Source organism: Bufo bufo, chromosome 6 (genome assembly GCF_905171765.1).
Source record: "Bufo bufo chromosome 6, aBufBuf1.1, whole genome shotgun sequence".
Lineage (NCBI taxonomy): Eukaryota > Metazoa > Chordata > Amphibia > Anura > Bufonidae > Bufo > Bufo bufo.
In genome coordinates this window covers 400,326,891-400,352,622 of record NC_053394.1, presented here as the reverse complement: position 1 = coordinate 400,352,622, position 25,732 = coordinate 400,326,891, and the positions used below count along the sequence as shown (strand labels likewise).

Genomic DNA, 25,732 nt, shown 5'->3' with positions numbered 1-25,732 from the left:
TCAGTCACTAGATGTGTTTTCTACAGTTAAGGAAGAGAGAAGAACACCAGAGAGATGTCCCAGTCCTCCTCTTCCACATGATGGCTCAGAAGAACATCACAATGTCCCACAGGATGATCAGGTAGATGGAGATAAGGTCTCATGAAATGTCCCCTTTGATCTGTAGAAGACTGTGAAGATCTTGTGTTCAGTATTGTTTTATCCACCAATATTATATGTTTTACCTAGTATAATGAAAAAGATGGAGATGGCATGAGTACAGTTGACCATAGACATCACATGTAGTCTGGATCTTCTCACAATTTTCTAATTATGGAGACTGCTGGTTGGAATAAGGAACTAACAGGTTGGATTTATACAGGAGACCTGCAGATATTTGGGTCAGATAATGCCCTCAATAGACAAGGGGACACTTCCTCTGACTGGAAAAGAAAAAGTTCAGTCTCCAGAAGCGTTAAAGCTTCTTTACTAGAAGAACTGTAAATCTGTGGAATAGACTTCCTCAGGACGTGGTCACAAAAGGAACAGTGGACAGTTTTAAAAAGGGTTTAGAGGAAATCTTAAAATTAACCAACATTAATGCTTATGAAAATGTGTAGAAATCTGAGTCTCACTTCCTTCTGGGATACGCGTCCCCACCTATCCCTTGTTTGAACTTGATGGACTTATGTCTTTTTTCAACCGTATCAACTATGTAACTATGTAAGATATCTCCTGCTGTCCGGTCATTTTTGGTTGTCATTCTAATTACTGATCTTCCACTCGACTTCTCCAACCGTCTGATGACTTCTGTAATATTTGTTTCACAGCTTGTGAATCCGGGTGAAGATCTGAACAATATTAATCCTACAGAGACATATGTGAGGGGTGATGAGCAGAGTATAGAGGACATTCCTACAGATAACCGCCCAGGTGAGTAGTAACCACTAAATAAAGCAGAGAAGACCCACATATTCTACTCCTTCACTAAATACTTTTAAATAGGTTTTCTCCTCTATAGAAGAAGTGGAATAAACTGTGAATAAAATATAACTTTTCTTAATAACTATTAAAACAAAGTGGTAACCACTGCATGGAGACTAAAGTACCACTGAATAAATCAAATAAATATGGCACCCATATGTCTCATTGACAGATTGATACTCATATAGTCTGAGAGTGATCAAACCAAAAATACAGTAGGGTATTTAATGGTCACTTACTTGAGCACCACAGACTCTTCAAACAGCTGATTGGAGGGGGTGGCGAGAGTCAGAGGACTACCATTCAGATATTTTTACCTCTCCTGAGTATTAGTCATCAATAATATACTCCTGGAAATCCCCTTTAAGCTCTGTGGTCTGTCAATTTTTAAGCTGTATAGGTTTTTAATAAAACATTGCTGCGCTGAGAAATGACTAGAAAAAAAAACTTACAACGAGACCTCCTTGAGTTTCTTGTATAAGGGTCTGTGCACATTCACCTACAGATGCTTTGGCCATGCCTTGAACTTTTATGTTCTTCCTATGTTTCCATGGGCTTCCTCCAAAGGTCAGGTCTGACAGCCTATTTAACCCCATTGGGGAACAGCAATATTTGGGTGTTAGTGACAAAGTAACTCCCCCCCACACCCTTTTTATCATTGCATTTTAAGAGACACAGCTTCATTTTATTTTTCTGTTGATGTAGTTATATAAGACCTTGCTTTTGTTCTGGGAAAAGGGAATGTTTTTAACTGTTTTTGAAAAAGAATAGAAAAAAAAATCCCCAGCAACTCCACAATTGTTTTCATTAGACCACTGGTTGCCATGTTATGACAATCCTGCCCATTAGAGCAGGAACCTGGCTCTCATTATACAACTGAGCACCCTCACTAAGGTGCTAAGGGATAAAAATAAAATACACTGCTCAAAAAAATAAAGGGAACACAAAAATAACACATCCTAGATCTGAATTAATTAAATATTCTTCTGAAATTCTTTGTTCTTTACATAGTTGAATGTGCTGACAACAAAATCACACAAAAATTAAAAAATGGAAATCAAATTTTTCAACCCATGGAGGTCTGGATTTGGAGTCACCCTCAAAATTAAAGTGGAAAAACACACTACAGGCTGATCCAACTTTGATGTAATGTCCTTAAAACAAGTCAAAATGAGGCTCAGTAGTGTGTGGCCTCCCCGTGCCTGTATGACCTCCCTACAACGCCTGTGCATGCTCCTGATGAGGTGGCGGACGGTCTCCTGAGGGATCTCCTGCCAGACCTGGACTAAAGCATCTGCCAACTCCTGGACAGTCTGTGGTGCAGCGTGACGTTGGTGGATAGAGCGAGACATGATGTCCCAGATGTGCTCAATTGGATTCAGGTCTGGGGAACGGGCGGGCCAGTCCATAGCATCAATGCCTTCGTCTTGCAGGAACTGCTGACACACTCCAGCCACATGAGGTCTAGCATTGTCTTGCATTAGGAGGAACCCAGGGCCAACCGCAGCAGCATATGGTCTCACAAGGGGTCTGAGGATCTCATCTCGGTACCTAATGGCAGTCAGGCTACCTCTGGCGAGCACATGGAGGGCTGTGCGGCCCTCCAAAGAAATGCCACCCCACACCATTACTGACCCAATGCCAAACCGGTCATGCGGGAGGATGTTGCAGGCAGCAGAACGTTCTCCACGGCGTCTCAAGACTCTGTCACGTCTGTCACATGTGCTCAGTGTGAACCTGCTTTCATCTGTGAAGAGCACAGGGCACCAGTGGCGAATTTGCCAATATTGGTGTTCTCTGGCAAATGCCAAACGTCCTGCACGGTGTTGGGCTGTAAGCACAACCCCCAACTGTGGACGTCGGGCCCTCATATCACCCTCATGGAGTCTGTTTCTGACCATTTGAGCAGACACATGCATATTTGTGGCCTGCTGAAGGTCATTTTGCAGGCCTCTGGCACTGCTCCTCCTGTTCCTCCTTGCACAAAGGCGGAGGTAGCGGTCCTGCTGCTGGGTTGTTGCCCTCCTACAGCCTCCTCCACGTCTCCTGATGTACTGGCCTGTCTCCTGGTAGCGCCTCCATGCTCTGGACACTATGCTGACAGACACAGCAAACCTTCTTGCCACAGCTCGCATTGATGTGCCATCCTGGATAAGCTGCACTACCTGAACCACTTGTGTGGGTTGTAGACTCCATCTCATGCTACCACTAGAGTGAAAGCACCGCCAGCATTCAAAAGTGACCAAAACATCAGCCAGGAAGCATAGGAACTGAGAAATGGTCTGTGGTCACCACCTGCAGAACCACTCCTTTATTGGGGGTGTCTTGCTAATTGCCTATAATTTCCACCTGTTGTCTATCCCATTTGCACAACAGCATGTGAAATTGATTGTCACTGAGTGTTTCTTCCTAAGTGGACAGTTTGATTTCACAGAAGTGTGATTGACTTGGAGTTACATTGTGTTGTTTAAGTGTTCCCTTTATTTTTTTGAGCAGTGTATATAAAAAAAGTGCTAATCCAGCCTTACATTTGCTCCAAAGCCACAATTTCATGGCCATACTGGTACTCTTTTGGTATTTACTGCAGTTCATATAACTGGTGGAAGTATGTTAGATGGACACCCGCTAATAGCACTGACTTATAGGTAATTTTATTATTCTCAACTGAGCATTTAACTAGAAAAGGATATGGTAGACACACTGAAAGTGAACCTTTGAATATGCTGACTTCAACACAAAAGTGGAAAACTACAACCTAGTGACCTAACAATCTGATCTAATGGTTCTTGCTCTGAGATTAGATTAGATTAGGATCTGTTTTGCAAACCACTGTCCTAGTCATTGAAGAATTAAATTTTGCTACATTCCTTGCAATTTATATTTAATTGTTGAGATAGAAATGTTATAACATATTAATATTATTTAAGGTTATATTATTCAAAAATGATACAAATTTATTCTTGGCAGCTGACTGCACCAGGAGCTCAGAGGGACAGGGGATATCTTCACAACATACTATGCCTCAAGATGTATATGAACAGCACGTCATTATCCCAGATGTATCCTCAGATTTTCACAGCAAAGATCCATCATCTAATTATTTTCAATGGATCCGATCTTCTGATTTATCACAGACTGTTAAGCAAAACAAAGAACACAGAAAGGGTGAACATCAAAAACGGCAGAAGCAATTTTCATGTTCAGAATGTGTAAAAAGTTTTATCCAGAAATCAGACCTTGTTAAACATCTGAGAAGTCACGAAGGGCAGAAGCCATTTTCATGCTCACACTGTGAGAAATGTTATAGCTATAAATCATATCTTATTAGACATCAGAAAATTCACACCGGGGAGAAGACATTTTCATGCTCAGAATGTGGGAAATGTTATAGCTATAAATCAGATCTTATTAGACATCAGCGAATTCACACAGGGGAGAAGACATTTTCATGCTCAGAATGTGGGAAATGTTATAGCTATAAATCAGATCTTATTAGACATCAGAGAATTCACACAGGGGAGAAGACATTTTCATGCTCAGAATGTGGGAAATGTTTTCACCGTAAATCAAATTTGGTTACACATCAGAGAATTCATACAGGTGAGAAACCATTTTCATGTTCAGAATGCGGGAAATATTTTATCCAGAAGCAAGACCTTGTAATGCATCAGAGAACTCACACAGGGGAGAAGCCATTTTCATGCTCAGAATGCGAGAAATGTTTTAATGCTAAATCAGATCTTGTTAGACATCAGAGAATTCACACAGGGGAGAAGCCATTTTCATGTTCAGAATGCGGGAAATATTTTACCCAGAAGCATGAACTTGTTATACATCAGAGAAATCACATAGGGGAGAAGCCATTTTCATGCTCAGTATGTGGGAAATGTTTTAATCGGAAATCTAATTTTGTTGCACATCAGAGAATTCACACGGGGGAGAAACCATTTTCATGTTCAGAATGCGAGAAATGTTTTAATGCTAAAGCAGATCTTGTTAGACATCAGAGATTTCACACAGGGGAGAAGCCATTTTCATGCTCAGAATGCGAGAAATGTTTTATTGCTAAAGCAGATCTTGTTAGACATCAGAGAATTCACACAAGGAAAAAGCCAAAGCACTCAAGTTGCAGTCCAAGAAAGGGAAATTATTTAAAGCACTAAATGATTATTGAGAAATGTATGTAATTAATAAATGTCTTATTCAAAAGCATATAGAAACTTATCACTTTGCTTTTTAAGATGGTGCAGAAAACAACATAAAAAGCACAATAAAGCACGCACATAACTCAACACTATGTATTGTAGATTTTGGTGTGGAATTTTTGTGTATTTTAACAACTCAGTCATAGTCCATGGTGAAACCACAATACAGCAATCGTGGATCCATACAAATAATTGACTTGCTGTGAATTTTTAAAGCCACAGCACAGGTCAATTTCCGTGCATACAAAATCCGCACAGTGGTATATGAGTTTTGGCAGGTCATATTGATTTTATGGGTGCTGTATTACGCTGTAACCTGCAGCATGTGCGGTAGTATAAAACTTACAAGAATAGTCCAGATTGTTACGGTGGAATGAAAAAAAAAGTTGTTAAACAATAAATAACTGATTAGTTGTGAGTGTACAGTATATACATTCGATATAAAAAGTCTACACACCCCTGTTAAAATGTCAGGTTTCTGTGATGTAAAAAAAAAATTTGACAAAGATAAATCATTTCAGAACTTGACCACTGTTGTCACGGAAGGTGTACAGCAAACAAAAAGACACAAAAGGAAGATCCGACTGACTGGATCCAAAACTAAGGAACAAAAGGGGGAGCCCTGCAACAGACCTGACTCTCTCCCTAACTGCTCAGCCTATGCAAAATTCTCAATGGTAGAAGATCGCATATCCTCGTACCTCGACTGTATAACACCTGAGCACCCTATAATAGTGAGGGGACATGACCACCGGCTCCCTACACTTGATACGAAGGGAGTCAGGGTCACCTGAGATCCAGCAAACAGGAAAATACAAATGAATGAACAAAACTTATCTGTAGAAGACTCAGTAGTAGCATCCAGCATGCATACACTCCAGGAAGTTGTATAAACCGCAAAGTGATGCAGTATGGGAAGGGATTTAAAGGGATAAATCAGTACAACTACATGACAGCTGAGAGAGGATAACGAGATGAGAAAATGAAAGCAAAACAAAAGGAACCTCAAGGAGGAGGTTCTGAAGGGCGTCTGTCAGAGCTTCTCAGATGTCTGGTGGTGACAACTGTACCACTCAATTGAAAAACAAACTGAAATCTTTTAGGTGAAGGAAATAAAACAAAAAAAAAATAATAATAATGTGGTTGCATAAGTGTGCACATCCTCTTATAACTGGGGGTGTAGCTCTGTTCAGAATTAAGCAATCACATTCAACATCATGTTAAATAGGAGTCAGCATACACCTGCCATTATTTAAAGTGCCTCTGATTAACCTCAAATAAAGTTCAGCTGCTCTAGTTGGTCTTTCCTTAAATTTTCTTAGTCACATCCCACAGCAAAACCCATGGTCCACAGAGAGCTTCCAAAGCATCAGAGGGATCTCATTGTTAAAAGGTATCAGTCAGGAGAAAGGTACAAAAGAATTTCCAAGGCATTAGATATACCATGGAACACAGTGAAGACAGTTATCACCAAGTGGAGAAAATATGGCACAACAGTGACATTACCAAGACCTGGACGTCCCTTCAAAATTGATGAAAAGACGAGAATAAAACTGGTCTGGGAGGCTACCAAGAGGCCTACAGCAACATTAAAGAAGCTGCAGGAATATTTGGCAAGTACTGGCTGTGTGGCACATGTGACCACAATCTCCCGTATTCTTCATATGTCTGGGCTATGGGGTAGAGTGGCAAGACGAAAGCCTTATCTTACGAAGAAAAACATCCAAGCCAAGCTACATTTTGAAAAAACACATCTGAAGTCTCCCAAAAGCATGGGGGAAAAGGTGTTATGGTCTGATGAAACAAAGGTTGAACTTTTTGGCCATAATTCCAAAAGATATGTTTGTTGCAAAAACAACACTGCACATCATCATACCCACAGTGAAGCATGGTGGTGGCAGCATCATGCTTTGGGGCTGTTTTTCTTCAGCTGAAACTGGGGCCTTAGTTAAGTTAGAGGGAATTATGAACCAAATACAAGTCAATATTGGCACAAAACCTTCAGGCTTCTGCTAGAAAGCTGAACATGAAGAGGAACTTCATCGTTCAGCATGACAAAGACCCAAAGCATACATCCAAATCAACAAAGGAATGGCTTCACAAGAAGAAGATTAAAGTTTTAGAATGGCCCAGCCAGAGCCCAGACCTAAATCCGATTGAAAATCTGTGGGGTGATCTGAAGAGGGCTGTGCACAGGAGATGCCCTCACAATCTGACAGATTTGGAGTATTTTTGCAAAGAAGAGTGGGCAAATCTTGCCAAGTCAAAATGTGCCATGCTGATAGACTCATACCCCAAAAGACTGTGTGCTGTAATAAAATCAAAAGGCGCTTCAACAAAGTATTAGTTTAAGGGTGTGCACACTTATGCAACCATATTATTTTATTTTTCTTCCCTCTAACTAAAAGATTTCAGTTAGTTTTTCAATTGAGTTGTACAGTTTATAGGTCACATCAAAGGTGGAAAAAGTTCTGAAATGAATTATCTTTGTCTCACAGAAACCTGACATTTTAACAGGGGTGTGTAGACTTTTTATATCCACTGTATATATATTCAACGCCGTTGCTAAGAAATGCTAAAATAAGATCTGGTTCAACTAATTAACTCCCAAAATCACATAATTAGTTGAATAAGGGCCCCCTGTCTGCCATCAAAATATCACAGGATGTGAGTATGAATGCTCCTGTTCTGAAAGGCCGCTAAATCTGCAACATTACAAAGCAAGCAACATGAAGACCTACCTCCTGGAGAGTGTTCTTGATCTGGCCAACTGTTATGAAGGATGTTTTCTTCACCAGGGAAATAATTCTTCGTTCATCCACCACATTTGTTTTCCGTGGTCTTCCTGGTCTTTTGGTGTTGCTGAGCTCACCGGTGCGTTCCTTTTTTTTAAGAATGTTCCAAACAGTTGTTTTTCGCCTAATGTTTTTGCTATCTTTCTGATGGGTTAGTTTTGCTTTTTCAGCCTAATTATGGCTTGCTTCACTGATAGCGACAGCTCTTTGGATGTCATCTTGAGAGTTGACAGCAACAGATTCCAAATGCAAATAACACACTTGAAAGGAACTCTGGACCTTTTATCTGCTCATTGTAATTGGGATAAGTAGGGAATAACACACACCTGGCCATGGAACAGTTGAGAAGCCAATTGTCCCATTACTTTTGCTCCCTTAAGTGGGAGGCACATATGCAAACTGTTGTAATTCCTACACCGTTCACCTGATTTGGATGTAAATACCGGTTATACGGGTATGTGGACTAAGTCCTATGAAATTATTCACTATCTATCAAATATCATAAATTACAGGGTTAGTGATTTCTTAGTTGCATTAAAACATAACTTTTACTTCAGATTTTTAGAAAATAGGCCCAAAAATACATAAATATATACAAACAATTGGTGATCAGAGCGGCGGTATAACAGGTAATCGTGCACGGCGGCACCCAAAGATGAATTGAAGAGAGTGCTCGGCAGCACCCAAAAAGAAACCCGTACTCCTACCACTCTGTAGTTTGCGTCCAGGGTGCAGAATGCGTCCAAATGATGTCGCGATGATGGACTCCTAAGTAGACGCTCATCTGCTGTAGGGACGGCGGGGTACAACTGTGGCCCTGGTTGGCCCTATAAAGTGGTCTATGGCTTGCCTTGATACTATTAGGGGTTAGCAGCCTGACCACAGGGCACTCGGTCCTTAGAAGGGCGACCCCGTCCGGAACCTTGCCCTGTCGCCTGGCCCTGAATGGCCCTATTCTAGTCCCGCTCCCTACATGCACGTTTCAGCAAGATAACATCATCAGGGGAGATGTATAGGACTCTATAGGCCAGGGGTACTCAACTGGCGGACCGCGGTCCAAATACGGACTCCGGCCGCCAGTTGTCCGGACCCCGGCCATCCTGTACCGTGCAGGAGGAGGAGCTTACCGGCGCACTTCCTCCTGTCCCACTCCCAGAGCGCTGAGCGCAGTGAGACATGTAGCGCTCCTCCTCTCCTGCACACTCTGGTACGTGCAGGAGGAGGAGCTTACCGGCGCACTTCCTCCTTCCCAGGGGCGCAGTGAGAGACGGCTCCCTCCACATGCAGGCACCAGCGCTTTCATCCGGCACCTGCAGGTGGAGGGAGCTTTCTCCCTCAGTGCGCTCACAGGTCCCTCCTCCCCTGCAGCAGCGGCAGCACATAAGGGAGCTTCAAGCTCCAAAGGACACTTACGTGCTGCTGGAGAGGGGAGGGACATCACCACTGCCATCAATGAAATAAATGTCACATTTGGGAAGGAAGGGGGGTGTGGAGAGGGAGGGCTACTGAGAGGCGGGAACACGTCACTGACTGCAGGAAAGGACTCCAGTCAGTGTCGTGTTCCCATCTCTCCTGGGCCATCTTCTTTAGGTAACCTGATTAAATAAAGTGATTAAGCCCCATCAAGCCATGATAGTTTTGTTCCGCATCCAATTCCCATTATTGGGGCATTGGATGCGGACCCCTTAGTTTCAATGGAGCGGTAAAAGATGCAGACAGCACACAGTGTGCTGTCTGCATCTCTTGTGGCCCCATTGTAATTAAGGGGTCTGCATCCAATCCCCCAATAATGGGAATTGGATGCGGAACAAAACTATCATATGTCTGTTCTGTGGCTTGGGTTGCCTCCCGGCCAGTAGTTCACCAGCAAGGCTGGTATTTTAGTTCCCTTGCCGGTGCCAGAATTTTCCTGTAAGGACTGTTAAGGTACTTTCACACTTGCGGCAGGACGGATCCGACAGGCTGTTCACCCTGTCAGATCCGTCCTGCCGCTATTTCGCCGGACTGCCACTACCCATTGACTATAGCGGGAGTGGAGCTACGGCGCAGCATGGCAGTGCACGGCGTGAGGCCGCCAGACGAAAAAGTCGGACATGTAGTACTTTTAGTCTGGCGGCCTCTCACCGTGCTGCGCCGTAGCTCTGTCCCATCCCCATTATAGTCGATGGGCACAGTGCAGCGGCACGGCGAAGTAGTGACAAGATGGATCTGACAGGGAGAGAAGCCTGTGGGATCCGTTCTGCTGCAAGTGTGAAAGTACCCTTACTAATGAGCGCTTCCATCATGGAACGCCCATTAGTACAGCATTTACCTCCACCGCTACTTGTGCTAGTAAAAAAAAATATATATATTACGGTACCTCCACCTCCATTTGCTCACGCTGTGGAGAACACTCCCTGCTGACTAGAAGCTCAGGACAGGACCTACAAGACGTCATCACGTTGGAGCACCGATCCTGAGCTTGCAGTAAGCAGCGAATGTTCACCGCAGCCAGGTAATGGGGGCATTACTCTTACTGGGGGCACTAATGGGGACATTATTCTTACTGGGGGCATTATTCTTACTGGGGCACTAATGTGGCCATTACTAATTCTGGGGCACTCCACTATAACGGCAGAGCGCGCCACGCGCATAGATCACATGATCGCATGGCATCTTTACTGTTGGCGTTCAGCTCGGACCTTCACCTGACTGCAGACCCAGGTATGTAGACCTTTAATAAAACTAGTTGAGTACCCCTGCTATAGGCTTTTAACGATCCAGTGATGGCAAAAATAATCCCATCGATTGGTCTTAAGTGGACTGTTGTATGGAGTGCTAGATAATGCTCCACCTTAAATCGGGCATCCTTAGATAAGCCACGGGCAGTAAATCGCGCCCACGCTCTGTTCCCGCCAGTATTTAAATGCCAGGTATGGCTCTCACATGTCCGGCGTGCCACGTCATTAATCCAATGCGTCTGACGTGGCTCGGACCTATGCGCATGCGCAGAAGGCTAGGAAATCAAACTCATGCGTCATCCTGGCCGCGCATGGGCTCTGGTCCCACTCGGCAGTGATCACGTGGGGCGCCGCTCAAACTAGATGAAGTGAGCGCGTCCTTTCATCCTGTGTTCACAGGGTGGTCAGCTGGGATTGGTTGCCAGGGGCTGGGCGCGTCCCCAGCAACCAGTCGCTGATAGGTCTAGTGATATAGACCTCAGTAAAGGAAAAGGCATTTACGGCATATTGATCATTGGTAAATGACACAAGGAGAAAGGGACTGGAGTTCAGAACTCAGATCCTGGGGGAATCGAGCCAAAAGATGGGTACAGACAAATATAACTGCACAATGTTAATAATGCTAACCCAATAACCTCAGTACTGTCCAGTCGTGACTGGGCACGTGTACTGTAATGACTAATATTAAACAGTGATAGTACGTGCTACCATGAGGTTATGATGCATGATTAGGGGGTAATTCACTTTATCCGTTTAGGTTTAGCGTCAAAGACAAAATTAATCAGTCAAAGACATCTGCTTAGGGGTTCATTATTTAGAGGTATGATTGGGATGTTTAGACAAAGCAACTGAAATTAAGTTGCTCGTTCAGGCCAGTTGGTGATACTGTCCGCAGCCTGAAGATCCATCGGGTCTCACGCTGTAACAGTATACGATCCCAATCGCCTCCTCTTAATGGTTGTTTAACCAGTTCGATCCCTATGGCACTCAGGCATTTGGGATTCCCATTATGGGCTTCATGTATATGCCTAGAGACTGCTGTGTCTCTCTTATTCGCTATATCTCCCAAATGTTCGCCTATGCGTCTACGCAGCTCCCTTTTAGTTTTCCCTATGTACTCCATTTTACATATACATGTTAACTTGTATATTACGCCACTTCTGTGGCAATTAATGAAGTCACGTATTTCAAAGGAGCGTTGTAGATTTGTGCTTTCAAAGGTCTTACTGGGTCTGAGGGTGCCACATGCCACACAGTCACCGCCACACCTAAAGCAACCCAAAGGTCTACGGTCTAGCCAGGTACCCTTTACCGGTACAGGCTGGAGGTGGCTGTGGACTAGGACATCCCTCAGACTTTGTCCCCTCCTAAACGTGATCTGCGGGTAGTCATGTACACTGCCAATGCTTTTGTAGGACCTCCCTGACACTGTGTGACATCTTATCGAAAGTCCCAATTAGGCGGATTTTATGATCTCCAGCTGTTTTTTCTTTTGGTGACAGGAGGTTAATACGGGGTACTGCCATAGCTTTTTGATAGCCCTGTCGCAGCACCTTGTCCGGGTAGCCTCTGGAGAGAAACCTCTGTCCAAGGTCCTTGGCCTGCCTCACAAATTCATTGTGATCAGAACAATTGCGACGCAGGCGCAAATACTGTCCACCTGGGATACCCCTTTTCAGTCGTGTGGGGTGACAACTTGTGACAAAAAATAAAAAGTTCTATGAACTCACTATGCCCATCAGCGAATACCTTAGGGTGTCTACTTTCCAAAATGGGGTCATTTGTGGGGTTTTTGTACTGTCTGGGCATTGTAGAACATCAGGAAACATGACAGGTGCTCAGAAAGTCAGAGCTGCTTCAAAAATCTGAAATTCACATTTTTGTACCATAGTTTGTAAACGCTATAACTTTTACCCAAACCATTTTTTTTTTACCCAAATTTTTTTTTTTATCAAAGACATGTAGAACAATAAATTTAGAGAAAAATTTATATATGGATGTCGTTTTTTAAAAAAAAATTTACAACTGAAAGTGAAATTCATTTGGGTGGTAAGTTGCATGACCGAGCAATAAACGGGGAAAGTAGTGTAGTGCAGAAGTGTAAAAAGTGGCCTGGTCATTAAGGGTGTTTAAGCTAGGGGGGCTGAAGTGGTTAATCAGTATTTGGTTGAAGCAGGTATATCAATCTCCTTTATCAGTATTTTATGGAAGCGGGTATAAAGAACTCGTTAATCAATATTTGGTGGAAGCAGGTATATAGCACCCCTCAATAAGTATTGTGGAAGCAGGGCTATCACACACCTCAATCAGTATTTTGTGGAAGCAGGTATATAGAACACCTTAATCAATGTATGGTGGAAGCAGGTTTATCGCACCCGTCAATCAGTATTTTGCAGAAGCAGGTATAACAAACCCCTCAATCAGTATTTTATTGAAGCAGTTATATAAAACCCTTTAATCAATATTTGGTGGAAGCAGGTATATCGCTCCCCTCAATCATTATTTTGTGGAAGCAGGTATATCGCACCCCTCAATTATTATTTTTTTGGAAGCAATGACACTGGTTGCCCGTTCAATTTGTATTGTCGTGTCTGCGTGAATGGAGGAGAGCATGTAAACGTCACGCTTGTCTCTCCATTTCACCGCGAGCAGTTCTTCGTTACACAAGGCAGCCCTCTCCCCCCTTGCAAGACGGGTGGTAACGAGCCGTTGGGGGAAGCCCCGGCGACTAGGTCGCGCGGTGCCACAGCAGCCAATCTGTTCTAGGAACAAATGCCTGAAGAGGGGCACACTTGTGTAAAAATTGTCCACATAAAGATGGTACCCCTTGCCAAATAAGGGTGACACCAAGTCCCAGACTGTCTTCCCACTGCTCCCCAGGTAGTCAGGGCAACCGACCGGCTCCAGGGTCTGATCTTTTCCCTCATAGATCCAAAATTTTTGGGTATAGCCTGTGGCCCTTTCACAGAGCTTATACAATTTGACCCCATACCGGGCGCGCTTTCTTGGGATGTATTGTTTGAAGCCAAGGCACCCGGTAAAATGTATAAGGGACTCGTCTACGCAGATGTTTTGCTCAGGGGTATACAAATCTGCAAATTTGTTGTTGAAGTGGTCTATGAGGGGCCAAATTTTGTGGAGCTGGTCAAAAGCTGGGTGGCCTCTGGGATGGGAGGTGCTGTTGTCGCTAAAGTGCAGGAAACGCAGGATGGTCTCAAATCGTGTCCTGGACATAGCAGCAGAGAACATGGGCATGTGATGAATTGGGTTCGTGGACCAATATGACCGCAATTCATGCTTTTTGGTTAGACCCATGTTGAGGAGAAGGCCCAGAAAATTTTTAATTTCGGAAACTTGGACTGGTTTCCACCGCAAAGGCTGGGCATAAAAGCTTCCCGGGTTGGCGGCTAAAAATTGAGTGGCATACCGATTTGTTTCTGCCACGACTAAGTCCAAGAACTCCGCAGTCAAGAACAGCTCAAAAAAAAACAGTGCCGAACCGATCTGAGCTGTCTCAACCCGAACTCCAGACTGGGCGGTGAAAGGGGGAACTACAGGTGCGGCTGAAGTTGGGGACTGCCAATCAGGGTTTGTCAACATCTCAGGGACTCTAGGGGCTCTACGGGCTTGTCTGTGCGGTGGCTGCGACGGGGTAACTATTGCACGTGCCACCGTACCAGCTTCAATTGCCCTTCTGGTGCTCGCCACTTCACCATGTTGTACGGCAGTGCTGGTACTAGGTCCAGGATGGGCTGCGCTGCTGGTGTATGCCTCACCACGTAATCCGACAGCGCCAGCCCCACTCTGCTGCCTTTGAAACGGATCCTGCGCAACCTGTGGTCTAGCGACACGGGGCCGGGTACGCCTGGTGCTATCAGGGACCTCAACCTCCTCGTCCGAACTTTGGGTCAGACTGCCACTGCTTTCTACAGGTTCATATTCTGACCCGCTAGATTCATCAGATGAGGGTTCCCATTCCTCATCCGACTGGGTCAGAATCCTGTAGGCCTCTTCAGAAGAATACCCCCTGTTTGACATTTGGACTACTAAATTTAGGGGTATTCCCTGAGACTACTCAAGAAAAAAAGCAAGCCTGTCTTACAAATGGGAGGCTAGCGAAGTACCGGAGGCCGCTGCGATTGATAAAAAATATCAAAACATATTTTTTTATCGCCGCAGCGCTTGTAAAGTGATTGTGCAGTGATAAAAAAAATAATAATTTTTTGTCACTGCGGTGGGGCGGGCGTATGTGAACGCACGTGTGGGCGACCGATCAGGCCTGATCGGGCAAACACTGAGTTTTGGGTGGAGGGCGAGCTAAGGTGACAGTAATACTATTATAGATCTGACTGTGATCAGTTTTGATCACTTACAGATACTATAAAAGTACAAATGCTGATTAGCGATACGCTAATCAGCGAATCAGTGACTGCGGTGCGGTGGGCTGAGCGCTGACCGATGCTAACTACCTAACCAAGGGGCCTAAACTAACCTAAAACCTATCAGTCAATACCAGTGGGAAAAAAAGTGACAGTTTACACTGATCACTTTTTTCCCTTTCACTAGGTGATTGACAGGGGCGATCAAGAGGTTAATTGGGGTGATGGGGGTGATGGGGGGTGATCTGGGGCTAAGTGTGGTGTTGGTGTGTACTCACTGTGATGTCTGCTCCTCTGCTGGAACCAACCGACCAAAAGGACCAGCAGAGGAGCAGAGAAGCCATTTAACACCTTATATTTATAAATATAAGGTGTTAGATGGCTTGTGATTCGATTTTTAAAAAATCAGCAACCTGCCAGCGACGATCATTGGCTGGCAGGTTGCTGACGAAATACTCCTCTAACTTTTGCCGGCCCGTGATGCGCATGCGCGGGCCGGCTCTGACCGAAATCTCGCGTCTCGTGAGATGACGCACGGATGTGTCCAGGAGGAATGAATCGACCGCCTCCAGGACGCATCCGTGCGTTAGGCGGTCCGGAGGCGGTTAACCACTTGCCATCTGGGCCATTTGCCCCCTTCCTGACCAGGCCAAATTTTGCAAAACTGACATATCTCACTTTATGTGGTAATAACTTTGGAACGCCTTTATTTATCCAAGTCATTCAGAGATTGTTTTCTCGTGACACATTGTACTTCATGATAATAATAAATTTGAGTCAAAATATTTCACCTTTATTTATGAAAAAATCCCAAATTTACCCAAAAATTTGAAAAATTTGCAATTTTCTAAATTTCAATTTCTCTGCTTTTAAAACAGAAAGTGATACCTCATAAAATATTTATTATTTAACATTCCCCATATGTCTACTTTATGTTGGCATCATTTTGGAAATGTCATTTTATTTTTTTAGGAGGTTAGAAGGCTTAGAAGTTTAGAAGCAATTCTTCAAATTTATAAGAAAATTGCCAAAACCCACTTTATAAGGACCAGTTCAGGTCTGAGGTCACTTTGTGGGGCCTACATAGTGGATACCCCCATAAATGACCCCATTGTAGAAACTACACCCCTCAAGGTATTCAAAACCGATTTTACAAACTTTGTTAACCCTTTAGGCGTTCCACAAGAATTAAAGGAAAATGGAGATCAAATTTTTACATTTCACTTTTTTGGCAGATTTTCCATTTTAATCAATTTTTTTCTTTAACACATCAATGGTTAACAGCCAAACAAAACTCAATATTTATTACCCAGATTCTGCGGTTTACAGAAACACCCCACATGTGGTCATAAACTGCTGTATAGGTACACGGCAGGGCGCAGAAGAAAAGGAACTCCACATGGTTTTTAGATGCCATGTCCCATTTGAAGCCCCCTGATGCACCCTTACAGTAGAAACTCCCAAGAAGTGACCCCATTTTGGAAACTAGGGGATAAGGTGCCAGTTTTATTAGTACTATTTTTGGGTACATATGATTTTTTGATCATTCATTCTAACACTTTATGGGGCAAGGTGACCAAAAAATTGGTTGTTTTAGCACAGTTTCTATTTATTTATTTTTACAGCAGTCACCTGAGGGGTTCAGTCAAGTGACATTTTTATAGAGAAGATCGTTACGGACGTGGCAATACCTAATATGTATACTTTTTCTCATTTATTAAAGTTTTACACAATAATAGCATTTTTGAAACAAAAAAATTATGTTTTAATGTGTCCATGTTCTGAGAGCTATAGTTTTTTTATTTTTTGAGAGATTTTCTTATGTAGGGGCTCATTTTTTGCGGGATGAGGTGACGGTTTTATTGGTACTATTTTGTGGGACATACGCGTTTTTGATCACTTGGTGTTGCACCTTTTGTGATGCAAGGTGACAAAAATTGCTTGTTTTGACACCGTTTTTTTTTTTTTTTTTTTACGGTGTTCACCCGAGGGGTTAGGTCATGTGATATTTTTATAGAGCTGGTTTTTACGGACGCGGCAATACCTAATATGTATACTTTTTTTATTTGTTTCACTTTAACACAATAATAGCATTTTTGAAACCAAAAAAATGATGTTTTAGTGTCTCCATGTTCTAAGAGCTATAGTTTGTTTATTTTTCGAGAGATTTTCTTATGTAGGGGCTCATTTTTTGCGGGATGAGGTGACGGTTTTATTGATACCATTTTGTGGGACATACGCATTTTTGATCACTTGGTGTTGCACTTTTTGTGATGCAAGGTGACAAAAATTGCTTGTTTTGACACAGTTTTTTTTTTTTTTTTTTTACGGTGTTCATCCGAGGGGTTAGGTCATGTGATGTTTTTATAGAGCTGGTTTTTACAGACGCGGCAATACCAAATATGTATACTTTATTTTATTTTTTCTATTTTTATTTTTATTTTTTTCATTCCTTACTTGGGGACTTTTTTCTTTTTTTTTTTTACATGTGAAACTTTTTTATTTTTTTTTATTTTCAACCTTTCATTTTTATTTTTTTTATTTTACACTTTTCGTCCCCCATAAGGTCATACAAGCTCTCTGGGGGACATTTACTTCACTTTTTTTCTTTTTTTTCACAGTTGATTTCTCCTGTAACTGGGGCTGACATAGTAGCCCCAGTTACAGGACAAATGCACCCCTATAGAGGCTGTACAGCAGCAATCCAGCGCTGTACAGCCTCAGAGCAGGGCTGATCGAGGTCTCTGAGAGACCTCACACAGCCCCTGCACTCTCCGGTCACGGCGGTCACATGACCGCCGGGCCGGAACAGGAAGAGCACAGCGCTTCCTTCTCTGCAGACACAGCGCTCGGTGAGCGCTGTGTCTGCAGCGATCTAGAAGGCAGGGACACCTGGGCACTGTCCCTGCCTTGTCTTAGGGTTGCCCTGCTGTCACTGACAGCGGGCAACCCGATCAGCAGCTGCACGATTAGCGTGCAGCTGCACTTTCTGAACGGACGTTCTGGAACGTCCGTTCAGAAATAGACGTCCACCCATAGGACGTTTATATCCTATGGGCGGACGTGAAGCGGTTAAGGAGATTGATATACCTGCTTCCACAAAATACTGATTGAGGGGTGCGATATACCTGCTTCGACAAAATACTGATTAAGTGGTTTGATATGCCTGCTTCCACCAAATACTTAAGGGGTTTGATATACCTGCTTCTACCAAATACTGATAAAGGGGTTTAATATACCTGCTTCCACAAAATACTGATTGAGGGGTGCGATATCCCTGCTTTCACAAAATACTGATTAAGGGCTTTGAAATACCTGCTTCTATTAAATACTGATTTAGGGGTGCGATATACCTGCTTCTACAAAATACTGATTAAGGGGATTGATATACCTGCTTCCACCAAATACTGATTGAGGCCTACGATACACCTTCTTTCACAAAATACTGATTAAGGGGTTCTATATACCTGCTTCCACCAAATACTGATTAAGGGGTTTGATATAAATGCTTCCAAAAAATACTGTTTGAGGGGTTTGATATACCTGCTTCCAGCCAATATTAATTAAGGGGTTCTATATACCTGCTTCCACAAAATAATGATTAAGGGGTTTGATATATCTGCCTCCACCAAATACTGATTAAGGGTTTTGATATACCTGCTTCCACCAAATACTGATTTAGGGTATGATATACCTGCTTCCACCAAATATTGATTAAGGGTTTTGATATATCTGCCTCCACCAAATACTGATTAAGGGTTTTGATATACCTGCTTCCACCAAATACTGATTTAGAGTATGATATACCTGCTTCCACAAAATATTATTTAAGGGATTCTATATACCTGCTTCCACAAAATACTGATTGAGGGGTTTGATATGCCTGCTTCCACCAAATAATGATTAAGGGGTTCTATATACCTGCTTCCACAAAATACTGATTGAGGGGTGCGATATACCTGCTTCCACAAAATATTATTTAAGGGGTTGTATATACCTGCTTCAACAAAATACTGATTGAGGGTTTTGATATACCTGCTTCTGCAAAATACTGATTGAGGGGTGCGATAAACCTGCTTCCACTATATATTGATTAAGGTGTTCTATATACCTGCTTCCACAAAATACTGATTGAGGGGTGCAATATACCTGCTTCCACAAAATACTGATTAAGGGGTTTGATATACCTGCTTTCACCAAATACTGATTAAGGGGTTTGATATACCTGTTTCCACCAAATAATGATTAAGGGGTTTGATATCTCTGCTTCCAAAAAAATAATAATTGAGGGGTGCGATATACCTGCTTCCACAAAATAATGATTGAGGGGAGCGATATACCTGCTTCCACCAAATATTGATTAAGGGTTTTTATATAACTGCTTAAATAAAATACTGATTGAGGGGTTTGTTATACCTGCTTCTGCAAAATACTGATTGAGGGGTGCGATAAACCTGCTTCCACCATACATTGATTAAGGTGTTCTATATACCTGCTTCCACAAAATACTGATTGAGGTGTGTGATAGCCCTGCTTCCACAATACTTATTGAGGGGTGCTATATACCTGCTTTCACCAAATATTGATTAACGAGTTCTATATACCCGCTTCCATAAAATACTGATAAAGGAGATTGATATACCTGCTTCCACAAAATACTGATTGAGGGGTGCGATATACCTGCTTCGACAAAATACTGATTAAGTGGTTTGATATGCCTGCTTCCACCAAATACTTAAGGGGTTTGATATACCTGCTTCTACCAAATACTGATAAAGGGGTTTGATATACCTGCTTCCACAAAATACTGATTGAGGGGTGCGATATACCTGCTTTCACAAAATACTGATTAAGGGCTTTGATATACCTGCTTCTATTAAATACTGATTTAGGGGTGCGATATACCTGCTTCTACAAAATACTGATTAAGGAGATTGATATACCTGCTTCCACCAAATTCTGATTGAGGCCTACGATACACCTGCTTTCACAAAATACTGATTAAGGGGTTCTATATACCTGCTTCCACCAAATACTGATTAAGGGGTTTGATATAAATGCTTCAAAAAAATACTGTTTGAGGGGTGTGATATACCTGCTTCTAGCCAATATTGATTAAGGGGTTCTATATACCTGCTTCCACAAAATAATGATTAAGGGGTTTGATATATCTGCCTCCACCAAATACTGATTAAGGGTTTTGATATACCTGCTTTTTACCAAATACTGATTTAGGGTATGATATACCTGCTTCCACCAAATATTGATTAAGGGGTTCTATATACCTGTTTCAACAAAATAATGATTAAGGGGTTTCATATATTTGCTTCCACCAAATATTGATTAAGGGGTTTGATATTCGTGCTTCCACAAAATACTGATTGAGGGGTGTGATATACCTGCTACCACCAAATATTGATTAAAGGGGTATTCTCAACACGCTATTTGATACTTACCTGCTCCCGGTGCGCTGTCCACTTCCTGGTTTCGGCACTCGGCAGGGGGCGGGCGCCATCTTGATTGAAGTCTTCTCCCGGCCGGGCCGGGCCGCTCGCTGTACTGAACGTGCACGCCGAGGCCGCGCATGCGCCCTGGTGACTTCTTCCTGGCAAGTATACTATACTGGCCAGGAAGAAATCACCATAGTAGAGCGGTGGCCGTAACCAGGGGAGACGGAAGACAACAGTCAGGTAAGTATATGTTTATTTACTTCTAAGGGGTGGGAATTTGATAATTAAATATATTTAGAAAAATGATCACTGTTAAATCATTAACAGATTTAACAGTGATCATTAAGATGAGAATACCCCTTTAAGGAGTTCTATATACCTGCTTCGAAAAAAAAACTGATTGAAATGTGCGATATACCTGCTTCCACAAAATGCTGATTAAAGGGTCTGATATACCTGCTTCCAACAAATACTGATTAAAGGGTGCGATAAACATGCTTCCACCATATATTAATTAAGGTGTTCTATATACCTGCTTCCACAAAATACTGATTGAGGGGTGCAATATACCTGCTTTCAAAAATACTGATTAATGGGTTTAATATTCCTGCTTCCACCAAATATTGTTTTTAAAACCTAACTTTTATTATCAAAAATTAAGATCCCTGAAATGGGAAAGTGGACCCCTTACAGACAAACAATACAGACAACGGCAAGGAACCTGGTGTACCAGGACACCTTTTGGTCAAATCCGCAATACCGCCTCTAGACAGGGCGGAAGTCGGACTGATAGACCAATAAACATAAATGAAGTTAAGACCATGGCGGTGTGCCTAGAGGTCTATAGACATGCCATTAGGCAAAAGAAAAGGGTGGGTCTTACCAGTGGTGGACGGTCTGGACCTTCTCATACGGTACACAAGCAGAGGTGGTTCTCAAGCTTGAACACGTCCTCCAGTGGGTGGTTACTTTGTGCTGGAGGGCCACAGGGAGAGTCTGTCCCTGTTTATGCCTTACTTGGCCTATTATGCCCTAAAGTGAACCTCCTAACACGGGGTCCTATCCACGCAAGGGGTGGCCCCGTCTGGAACCTAACCCTAAAGAAATTACCCTAGGTGACCCGGTCAGGGACACGGAAAGTGGCCCTATTAGGGGCAAGGAAAGTAAACCCAGGGTGTATCAGAAAGGTAGAGGTAGTAAATAACTTATATGGAGATATACTCGACGTCTCTACGCATTTCATATGGGAATATATCTGTATCTAAAGGAAAAGACCTCTAACTATGAAAGACCCCTTAACTCATCATGGGACAAGGGTCTTGGGTAGAGGAACAACCCCCACTCCCAAAGCAACTGTATGGTTAAAACAGATGGGGGGGAATTGTAGTGGCGCAGACGTAGAAGGACGTTTTTAGTCCTATTCAACCTAGGCACCTGTAAAATGGAAAACATCAAATGAATCCAATCAGGGTGAGGGACTAGCTGCGGCTCAATCTAGTAGCATGTCGAGATGGTTACTCACTGTTTTTCTTGAAGCGCGTGTGGCCTTTACCAGGAAGTGCGGCAGGGCAGAGGAGCATGCTGCCAGTCTGCCGGCGTCTGACAGCGCGACTAAGCTGAAATGGCACAAACACTTCAAGCTTAGAGACAAAAAAGAGAGCCGTGAGCTGGGCGTACCGGTGGAGATCCTGGATGACATACACCACTTGTATAAACTTGATACCATGCCTAACAATCCTGAAGGCACAGGTCCTTTTACAGACCTTAGAAACAGAAGTACTAAAATGCCTCCAGTGGGAGATATCTCATGCATTGATGTCTTTTTAAAACAAACCATCACCGAATTAACTGGGATAATCTCAAACCCCACAAGGTTTAACTGTAGTAGGAATGAGAGGCAGGCGATAAAGGAGCTATCGAAAGACACTAATATCATGATTAAACCCTCTGACAAAGGGGGTAATGTGGTCATCTTAGACACCCCAGCCTACCGTGATATGTGTCTCACAATACTCTGCGACAGACAAGGTTACGCGGTATTACCATCTGACCCTACCCCAAGATTCCAGCTGGAACTGAGACAGATTCTGACAAAAGCTAAGATGGACACGCTCATTAGCAGCGATGAGTTTGAGTTCCTCTTCCCATTACACCCGACAATGGCAACCTTCTACTGCTTACCCAAGGTCCATAAGGGCACATTGCCCCTTAAGGGTCGGCCGATTGTCTCAGGGGTAGGTAGTCTGCCTCAGAACAGTGGAATCTATGTGGATCGGATATTGGGCCCGTTTGTACAATCACTTCCCTCCTATGTGAGAGACACGGGTGATCTACTCTCTAAGCTAGAGAACCTTTGCCCAGAACTTAGTTGGTTCCTGGCATCAATTTATGTTGAGGCCCTGTACTCTTCCATCCCCCACGATAGGGGTCTCCTAGCTACAGCACATTTCTTGAGAGCCAGGGGACGACAGTTCTCCGCACATAATGAGTTAGTTCTCCATCTTCTGAACTTTGTGCTATCTAGCAATTGCTTTCTCTTTGACGGTCAGATATACCACCAGCTCAGGGGCACCGCGATGGGCAGCTCATGCGCGCCATCTTACGCAAATTTGCTCCTGGGCTGGTGGGAAGAGATCATCGTATTTGGTGATGCACCCAGCTGGTACACTGAATACATCATCCTCTGGGACCGCTACATAGATGATATTTTCATTCTGTGGAGCGGGTCAGAGGATGACTTTAAGAGGCTGGTGGAGGAGCTCAATCATAATACCATCAACCTCAGGTTTTCCTCGCTTATTGTACGTAATAATCTCCCATTCCTGGACATATGTATATCCAGGGACATCAAGGGGGGTTTGCAGACTACGATATATCGGAAAGAGACATCTACGAACTCACTACTCCGATAGGACAGCTGTCACCCTATCCCACTGAAACGGGGGATCCCCGTGGGTCAATACTTAAGGCTGAAACATAATTGCTCGGAACAATGGGAGTTTAAACGCCAGGCAAACAAGCTAATAAAACGTTTCTGGGCACGAGGCTACCCGGACAACACATTGAGAAAGGCCTATCAGAGAGCTCGACGGGAGACACGCACTACACTTTTGCATCCTACTGGGGCCCCCAAAAACGATCCAAAAAAGAGACTACAAGTCATTGGCACATTTGACTCAGCCGCCACTCAAATTAAAGAGATCCTGGGACGCAATTGGGATACCCTCCTGATGGATACGGATCTGGCCGATGTAGTCAGTCCTCATCCATCAGTGACCTTCAGGAGAGGGACCAATCTCAAAGACCAATTTGTCCATAGCCATTATAGTCCCCCCAAAAAAAGGACATGGCTGGACAAACCAGTAATTGGATGCTTTAAGTGTGGTCGCTGTGGCTTCTGTAAGTTTGTCACCCAGGGTAAATCGCTGGTATTGGACTCCACGGGCTTTACCCACTACATACGCGATTTTATTAACTGTCGCACCGCAGGAGTTATTTAACTCCTTACCTGCGAGTGCGGAATAAGATATGTAGGTAAAACCCGCAGGGAATTATGGGTACGTATTGGCGAGCACATCGGCGACATACGTAACAACAGGGATACCCCAGTGGCGAGACACGTTCACTCTGCCCACAGTGGGCGGGCGTCAGCGGTTACATTTCTAGGCATAGAACTGATCAGGAAGCCACCACGAGGGAGGATTGGGATAAACTGATCCTCCAGAGAAAGTGCTGGTGGATATTTAAACTTAAAACCACCAACCCCCACGGTTTGAATGATCAGCTACAATTTAGCTGTTTCCTGTGACCCGGAATGATGCCTTTCACCCAATAGTACTCTCTGCCCACGTACAAAATGGGGTGATTAATCGATTGGATTAAGGAGCAATCATATCATCTCTATATGCCCCCCTTCCACTATTCATTCACCCTTTAGTTTTTTGAGCTCTTCCCCCTCTTCTCTTCTATTTGTGTTATCATTTTTTATCAATGTTCACTTACCCTATCTAGATTCATAGGTCTGACTGCCAATATTGTCCCCCTCTGGGTGCCATGCAGGAGGTGATGCTTATTATCCCTTCCAGCATGAGTGTAGTTGTAGGAGCTGATTTGTTTTAACCAAAGGCCCCTCCCACTCTAGCTACCCTCTATGGACAGCCGGCGCTGCGCTTTGTCCCGATGACGTCCTCAGGCCGTGACGTCGGTGAGGCTGCGCCACGAATGGGCTGCCCTACAAGCAGGTGTGCATGCGCTAGCGGGTACAGAGCGCGCCGCGTCACGTGACATATGCACAGTCATGTGTGGCCTTTACTTCCTGGTAAAGGCCACACGCGCTCGAAGGAAAACAGTGAGTAACCATCTCGACATGCTACTAGATTGAGCCGCAGCAAGTCCCTCACCCTGATTGGATTCCTCTTGATGTTTTCCATTTTACAGGTGCCTAGGTTGAATAGGACTAAAAACGTCCTTCTAAGTCTGCGCCACTACAATTCCTCCCCCCCCATCTGTTTTGATCATACAGTTGCTTTGGGAGTGGGGGTTGTTCCTCTACCCAAGACCCTTGTCCCCTGATGAGTTAAGGGGTCTTTCAAGGTTAGAGGTCTTTTCCTTTAGATACAGATATATTCGCATATGAAACGCGTAGGGACGTCGAGTATATCTCCATATAAGTTCTTTACTCCCTCTACCTTTCTGATACACCCTGGGTTTACTTTCCTTGCCCCTAATAGGGCCATTTTCCCTGTCCCTGACAGGGTCACCTAGGGTAATTTGTTTAGGGTTAGGTTCCGGACAGGGCAACCCCTTGCGGGGATAGGACCCCGTGTTAGGAGGTTTACTTTAGGGCATATTAGGCCAAGTAGGGCATAAACAGGGACAGACTCTCCCTGTGGCCCTCCAGCACAAAGTAACCACCCACTGGAGGACGTGTTCAAGCTTGAGAACCACCTCTGCTTGTGTACCGCACGAGAAGGTTCAGACCGTCCACCACTGGTAAGACCCACCCTTTTCTTTTGCCTAATAGTATGTCTATAGACCTCTAGGCACACCGCCGTGGTCTTAACTTCATTTATGTTTATTGGTCTATCAGTCCTACTTCCGCCCTGTCTAGAGGCGGTATTGCGGATTTGACCAAAAGGTGACCTGGTACACCAGGTTCCTTGCCATTGTCTGTATTGTTTGTCTGTAAGGAGTCCTCTTTCCCATTTCAGGGATCTTAAT

At 43.7% G+C, this 25,732-nt stretch overlaps 1 protein-coding gene across 1 annotated transcript in view; it reads left to right on the top strand.

Moving 5' to 3' along the window:
- The window catches only part of LOC121004499 (oocyte zinc finger protein XlCOF6.1-like), a 417,876-nt gene that overhangs the window by 163,830 nt on the left and 228,314 nt on the right, over positions 1 to 25,732 (top strand). The window lies entirely within an intron of this gene.